Source organism: Cibotium barometz, chromosome 3 (assembly GCF_041138505.1).
Source record: "Cibotium barometz isolate CiBa-2024 chromosome 3, ASM4113850v1, whole genome shotgun sequence".
Taxonomy (NCBI): Eukaryota; Viridiplantae; Streptophyta; class Polypodiopsida; order Cyatheales; family Cibotiaceae; genus Cibotium; species Cibotium barometz.
In genome coordinates, this window is record NC_141048.1 from 70,845,886 (window position 1) to 70,854,479 (window position 8,594).

Genomic DNA, 8,594 nt, shown 5'->3' on the forward strand with positions numbered 1-8,594 from the left:
ATGGCCAGCCAGTGACGTTTGAACATACTTATGTTCAAACACTGGCTGGCCACGAAAAAAAAGGGTGCCGGTTGCCAACGGCGATTGCCTGCCACACCGGTGGGGCAGGCAATCGCCACGGTGGCAACTGTACCAAGAAGTATCGTTAGCCTGTGTGATGGGGGTAGGAAGCCTAGTTAGGCTCATAATGTTGAAGATTATAAAGAATGATAAGGCAAAATGACCCTCTTTCCCATAAACGAAAGTGCCCAAAACTTCATGTGTTTTGAAATCACAAGGAGTGAATGTTGGGTGTATTAATGAAATGTGCTTCTTCTCTCGGCTCACTCGTCTGCACCCTTGCTGCGGTTAGCCTTTGGCTACGACTCGTGCTCTTTCTCTCCGCTTATACACACACCTACCCGCAGACAAACAGCTCTTTCCTTCAATTTTCCATTGGAGGTTAGCTCTTTTGTTGGGCTTTATTGCTTCTTTATCCCTAGCATAGAAGGGGAAAATGTCTAACACTTATTGGATAGAAGGGAAAATGTGAAAACAAATGGCATAGTTTATTGAAAAAAGGATGGAGAAACAGCAAAAGTTGTAGGTAGGCACTATTTTGAATATCAAAAGTGCGACTTTGCTTTCAAATTGTTGGGTTCTAAAGTCTTCCTATTATCTTACTCATGAGAGCTTTGCATTGCAAAAAAGTAACATAAACTCAAAATTTGAGGTTTGTACAAGCCCAAGGGTCCTTTCTATAGGTTTTTCACAATCTTTAGGAAGCCAAAAACAATTAACTTGAAGAATAAAAGCTCTCTGCACCTTTTAAAAAATCTCTCCTCCTTACACTTTTGAGCTTACTTCAATTAGCGCTTGTTATCCATTTAAACACTTTTGTGTTGCCCTTATGTGGTTATGGTATCTAGGGTTTTCTTCTACCTTGAATTTATCGAGAGAGAGAGAGAGAGAGAGAGAGAGAGAGAGAGATTATTTTTGTATGTATGTGTGCACATCTAGATTATATTTGTATGTATGTGCACACATCTCGATTATATATATGTGCACACATCTCGATCATATGTACGTTCGGAGGTGAGTTTGTTCCTTCATGATTGATAACTTTTGATGCATTGTTCCATAGCTTGTTGGTAATATTTCAACTTCATGGTTTGGTGTTTATCCTCATGAATAGATGGCGATCATGTGTCTTTTGAATGGTTAATGGTCACTTCATGTCTTGATGATTATCTTAAGCCTTTATGATTGGGATGATTTTTCTTGATTCTTGGAAAACCAAAAAGCCTAGATTTTGAGTAGTTCCATTTATGGTCATGCTACACCTAAAGGGATGATGGAACTTGTCTTTTGAGCTTTGCTTAAAGAGAGGATAAGCTTTGATGAAGAGGGTAGATGATGACCTTGTTGCATATACTAGAATGGGTTACTCAAAGCTAATAGCAATAAATGGTTTGCATGTCAAGAAATAGGACTTCTTAGTTCTAGGATTGCATTCAAGATTGCTTGAAAAGTTTCCATGCTTGATGGTTATGTGTTCTTGCTGATTTTCTCTTGACAAATCCTTTCTTAGAAAGGTTATGTGTCCATTACCTTGTATAAGGGATAAGAGAGTTGCATGGAATGTTGATGTAAGTACTTAGATGCAATTCTTTTGATACCTCAATGAATTGAAGGATTGTGTTCATTGTCCTTGAAAGCATGACATGTGATCTTCTTGCGTAAGTGAAGACATAATTTGAGATAGATTGTAAACCTCTTGAGCGTTGAATAGTTGAAGGACAATGATTCATGCCCAAGACTTTCTTTTGCTAGTTCTCAAGTCTTTGAAAAAAGGAAGTAGGCTTAGTACGGTCTCATGATTAGCTAGATTAGCTTGGTTGTTATATACCTGCGGGCAAGAGGGAAACCTGACATGGTTGGTCCACTTGTATGATAAGGAATGCCTAGAGTGGTTGATCCAAGTATTGCTAACCTTTTTTTATTGCAATAGTAGGAGATGTTGATCTCAATTGAAGCGCGCGCCTTCTATGCATTGGTGTGGTTTTGATTGGTATTTTATCTTGCACAGCAAAGCGTGGTGTGAGATTGGTTCATACAAGACTCCACCAATCCCCAAATCTCCCATATTTTTGACTTTCTTTGTATAGTTTAGTGGGAGATCTTGGAGTTGCGCAGAAGTTACCAGTTCTTCACTGTGATAGTCAGAGTGCTATTGCCTTGGCAAGGAATCCGGTGTTTTATGCAAAGACAAAACACATTGATGTGCGACATCATTTTGTTCGAGGATGCCTGGTAGAGAAGAGACTTGACTTGGTGAAGATACATACCAGTGAGAACACATCAAACACCCTTACTAAGAGCCTCTCCAGTGATTAGTTTTAGCATTGTTTGGGCATTACGTGAAGATGCTATTATTCTTCACTGTTTTGTATACTTTTTATAGTTGTTGGCATCTCACATTGGCCATTTAGTGGAAGAATGTTGGGTAAATGGCCTCAGTGGCCGACGCCCACCGCCCATCACTAACACTTACTAACCATAAGTGTATAGTATATACTAGTGAGCCACTCACTTATAGTATTATCATTACCGATAATACAGAAGGAGAGGGTAAGGCTCTCCCTCACCACTCCTATGTGTCGTCTCTCTCGCGCGCTCTCTTCCTCTCGTCTCAGCAGTTCCTTGCTTCTGCGCACCGCTTCCCTTCATTGTTTCCCAATCATTGTGAGGATTTCTTCCTGCATTCATTAGAGACTATAAATACATAAGATGAATGGAATAAATTATTAGTATACAAAAGATGCAAGAATATACCTTGGATGTGAGTTTGGTAAGATAACATTTGGATCTCTTTCGGGATAAAATCTATAGATGGTGCGATCAAGCAAGGATGCCCTCTCTATATGGTATCTTTCTTTAAATAATGACATTTGTGCAACACGACGAGAGCTACCAACATCAAATAAGTCTTGTATAACATCCATCAAACTCCAAAACATCATTTTAAAATATTCGGCCTAAAAATACAATTCAATCATGCTTCTATTTGTAGGTTGAAGGCAGCATTCACATGCTTTTGCAATAACAGAACACAACACCCTAGATAATTCAGATCCAACCTAAAAAAATCTAACCTCAATGACCAAGCACTCTAAAATATTGATTTTGCATATCAAACATGAGCTCGCTCAAACCTCCTCCATTGAAATTTCAATTTAGAAAAGAGAGGAAATGAGGGAGTCGTACTAGACTACTCTCCTTTTGACAAGGCTTCCTATAGTGCCCAATTTGGGTGTGCCATGCCACAATCTCTGGGTGTCAAAGACTCGACATCTAATGTCCCACATTTTCCAAACACTGAAATCCATGCAGATTGTGAAGGAACCTTTCAAGAGGAGGATTGCGAACAAGAACACAAACCGCGCAAGTGCTCTAAGAATTGGACTTGTGCAAAAGCCCTTAAGCCTATACAAGTGAGCACTATCTTTGACGGTGGTAAATTTGGAAGGGCAGGAGAGAACTCAAAGTTTTGGGATCAAATAGGAGATTTGCTGCAAAAGGACAACAATTCCTAGATAGTGCAATTGTTTAAAGCAGATGTCCATTACTGACTTGAGAGCTCTAGAAGAGCTTATGGACTCCTATCTTGCAAAACAACATAGGTTTTTTACTAATTTGTTGAATGAAGTGGAAAACATAGAATAGTTGAAAGAGAGAGAAAAGTAGGAGAAAGAGGATAGATGGAGGGCCGAGCAGCGAGAACAAAGATGTGTGTTTGCGAATGCGATGATCATTCTCACTTAAAGACTTCCTGGAGAACATCGAGTGCTAGCTTCATGAAGCCAATGGAAAACTTATTTGAGAATCTTTTAGATGAGAAGGGGGCAAAAGGTACAAGCATCGTAAGTGGTCGAAGGTGATGCAATTGATCAAATTGAGGACTATAATGGACAACAAGTTTAGCAATCCCACAAGAAGGGCAAATTTGGGTGTACAAGGCATTCATAGAGGTGGGAAGCACTATACAAAGAAGTGGGATTTCCACACCCTGCACAATGTTTGAGTATCCTAGGCCAATTGGCGCTTCTTCCCATAGACTTTCCTTCTTGTACAATTGGACAGTAACTAATCCTGGTACTTAAAATAAGGTCCAGCTAGTGCAGATTGGACTTGCCCCTTACTTTCAAAGTTTTCTTGCTCTCTAAATCCCACATTGGCTATCAACATCAACATTTAGGCATTCATGATTACCATATGATTGGCATTAACTGTCTGGTACTCACAACCAAGTTTTCTTTGAGAGCAATGCGGACAATCTTAGTGACAGTAGACACAGATATAGTCTCTCTCTCTCTCTCTCTCTCTCTCTCTCTCTCTCTCTCTCTCTCTCTCTCTCTCTCTCTCTCTCTCACACACACACACACACACACACACACACACACACATTGCCTCCATGCAAGTCCACATGTTAGCATAGTATTTTTCTCCACAAATATATTTACTATTGCAATTCTAACAAGTTTTGCTACTAATGGTTATGGGGGCATTTATACCAGGACTAAGGAGGAAATATAAGCTAGCTTCCATATGAGTACACATCAACATTGATGTTTTGATAAATTTGATAGTGTTCACACTTCCAGATGTGCAAACATTGCCCGACTTTTGCGTCGTAGGCATTGCAATGGTGTCTGCTGTGACGTGCCAGGGAATGAATCTCATGGATGTGCAAAAGATTCTACCATCTTTTCTTGCATCATGTCTCCTTTGTTGTTGAAAAAATTGAAGACACATACCATAGACCATTCAATGACCTAAGACATAGAACTATCCAAATCTACATTTATACATGTTATTGAAAAAGTTAAAGACACATACCATGGACAATTCAATGACCTAAGGCATAGAACTACCAAAATCTACATTTATACATAGGAAGCCAATTAAATGGTCTGACATCGAAAAAATAACATGTTCCAAACCTTTGACCAAGATGAGTTCAAAAGTAAACCCTTGTCTTTTTCTTATGTTGCCCACATGATGAAGTTATGTATCTCACATTAAACTCCATCAGGGCAAGCAACTCGTTGGCATAAATAAAGTAGTAGGGGGTGGCTGTTCAACTCTATGCCAAAACTAATTCAAAATTGGCAAGAGGAGTGTATAGTCAGAATACATATTCAACATTGCCAAGTAATGAGTGTCTAAACAAAGCAGGACCCAAAGAATGGTGTACTATAACTAAGCTGTGCGGTGCCAAATGCATGTTGCATGCATGGATCTACAATAACGTTCAATACTCCATCCTTAATATTACCTAAGTTGCAATGTTGCCACCCTAGGAATTTACATCATAGGCCATGCTTAGCTAGTCTAGAACTAAAAAGGTGAAACTTGAATGAAAGTGAGCAATATCTTACCATTTACCAATGCCAATCAAGAGGTTTGTTTATCATGCACACCTTATCAAGTGAAAACACTCAAGACCAACAAAATTCTTTTCTTTTCAAAGCATCAATAGCACTATATCACCTGTACAAGCTTACAACAGACCCTATTCTCTCTTCTAGATGGATATCCTCTAAGAGGTTCAGCTCTCAACTTTCTGAAGTTCACAACGATAATTCGAGGGTACACTTGCATAGCATAAGCCAAGGAAATGGAGAAAGGAAATTTTTGTTTGGGCTGATAGAAAATGGATTGTTGCACAAAGTTGCTGGTTTCAATTTGCATCGCCTTCATGAAAAGCCTCAAATTGTCAAGGGTCCCAAGATAAGAAAAATGGGTTCAACTACCCCCACACGGTGCAAAGAGACAAAGGGTGCAACAGAATGGGTAGTGAACAACCCAAATGCACTTTCATGAATGTCAAACTATGCACATTGGCCTCCGCATCTTAATTTTGACTGGTACACGAGCAAAGATAAAAGACCAGAAGTCTGGCACAAAGCGTACCTGAAGAACACCTGCGGCCTCCTGGGCAAGCTTCTAGAAGGCAGGGGTCGCAGCCCAAAACAAGGCCATGCAACCCTTGCCCGAGAAGGTAGGGGTCGTGCAGCTGTGGCCCGTGCCTTCTAGGGCAGAGGTTGCACGGCCCTATTTTGGGCGCAACCCTTGCCTTTAAGGGCAGGGGTCGTGTGGCCCTTGCAACTCGACTAGGTTGCAGTCCTGTTTGGGGCCGCATCCTCTGCCCTCCTAGGCAAGGGCCACAACCCTTAATAGGGCTTGCCTGGCCCTTTGGGCTTGGAATCCTCTTGGGCTGGGGCCTCTAGGGCCAAGACCCAGCTGTGCCATCGTAGAGAGAGAGGGTGTGACGTGCCGCCGCGGGGCAGAGACTCTGTCTCTGTGCATGCGCGCGCGTCTCTCCTCTCGCCCATGCTCGTCTGCGCCCGCGCCTGCCCTCCCTTCATGCCCGCTTCCTCCTGCCCTGCCTGTTCCCTCACGCGCGCACTCTGTGTGGGTGCGTGTCTGTGTGTTTGTGTGTGTGTGTGTCTACGTGTATGTCTGTGTGTGTGTGTGTGTTTGTGTGTGTGTGTGTCTGCGGGTATGTCTGTGTGTGTGTGTGTGTTTGTGTGTGGGTGTGTGTGTGTGTCTTTGCATGTGTTTGTTTGTTTGGGGGAGGGAGTGTTTTCTATTGTTTGTTCGCTTGTGTGTATGCTTGGTGTTTTGCATGTTTGTTTGCGTGTGTGTGTTTGGTGTGTGTTGTTGGTGGGTAGGTTTAGGGTTTGTGGGCGGCATGGGGTCTCTCTTTTGGGGCTTCTTGTCAGATCTGGGGGCTACTTTTTCTACAGCTCAGGCAGTATAATGTACCTCCAGCGATGTTCTTCAGGAGGTTCTTGTGGATGCTCGTTTGGGATATAGGATCCTTTTGCCCTCGGGGTGGATTGTTGTCCGTTCCATGCCCTCTACTCTTCCTTCTGTACCATCTTCTTTTGTCCTGTGTGCAAGAGGTTTCCCCTTGTACTTTGAAAGGGGTTTAAGTCCCCCTTATCTCTTGTAATACTTGGCCATTTGGTCTCTTGAAGTAATGAAAGGGTCAAAGCCCAGTTGAAACTGTAAAAGAGAGAGAGAGAGAGAGAGAGAGAGAGAGAGAGAGAGAGAGTACGCGGGTGTGCGTGCATCTGCATGTACGTGTGCTTGTGTGCGCGTGGGTGTATGTGTGGGTGGGTGCGTGGGTGGGGGGTGCGAGTGTGTGGCTGTCTGTGTATGTGTGTGCGTGGTGTGTGTGGATGCACAAGTGTGTGGGTGCTTGTGTGTGTGTGGATGCACAAGTCTGTGGGTGCTTGTGTGTGTGCGTGCATGCGTGGTGTGTGTGGATGCATGAGTGCGTGCATGATTTTTTGTGTGTTTGTGTGTGAGTTTGTGTGGGTGTGAGTGTGTCGAGTTTGGGCGTAGGCCGCGCTCTCTCTCTCTCTCTCTCTCTCTCTCTCTCTCTCTCACTTTAGTGAGGACTCCTCTTCTTTTTAGAGGTGTTTTTAATGCTTTCTCATCCAGGTCCTTCTCCCCCCTTTGTCTCTTCCTCGTGCTTGAGATGGTGAAGCCTAAAGAAGCTACGGACGTGTAGCCCCCAAGTAGCCTGTTGGATGGCTCTCTTCTCTCTCGCTCAAAATCTTTATTGAGAGGTGTAGTGGGCGCTTTTGTGTTTGCTGGTCTTGCAGCACCTGCGGGGTGGTGCTCCTTTGGCTTCAGTGTCAGTGCCTCGCTTTACTGTTTTGGGTGGTGGCTACTGAGCAGATTTTGTAGATGTTGGCCACTGATGCGCGTGGTTCCCAGTGTGACTTGCCTGCTCTGCTGGTGTTTACCTCCGTGAGCCTTTCCTTTGTCCGATTTCTTCATCGATTTTCTCTTTGTGGCTTTCTCCTTTCCATTCTTGAGTACTTTAGTGTATCCTCGCCTCTTTCCCTCTTTTTGTATCCTATTGGCTTCTTCTCTGAGAGTTCTCTCTCATCCTGCGCTCATATCTCGGGGACCCATCCTTCAAAAGCTAGCTAGATATCTCTCCTCTTTGGTGGGTTGGGTTGGTCTTCCATGGAAGCTTGTCCTTTGTAGGGTGCAGTTTGGTCTTCTTGGTGCAGTTTTGTGTTGTAGTTCTAGTTGTGATTGACCATGGTGGCTTCTCCAGCAACCCCCTTTCTTTTTACCGGTTGTTGCATGTAGCTTCGTCGTCCCTCTTTACGAGGGGTTTTTTCCCCTAGCTTTTCTTTGTAATAGTCTTTAGCTTCTGTTAGCTTGGTCATGTACTGTTTCTTGTTCGCTTTATGCCTTCAAGAATATTTTTTTTTCTCTTTTGGTATAATGGTGCATCCGACTCATAATGTGAAGCTAGATACAACATTATGCCTTGTATATAAGTACCCTCATCAATTTTATTTAGAACACACAAAACCCACATTGCAAGAGACAACCATATTTGCATTACCATGACATCATACAAAAAGGCTAAGACAAATTTGTACATCAAAATTGTCCAAAACTATATCACCTATATAAACACAAAGCCATAAACACGATCATAAACACATAACTTGCCATAAAGTCACAAGATACTATAAATTTCCATGAAATTCCATAAGACATATTATCTTACCTAATTA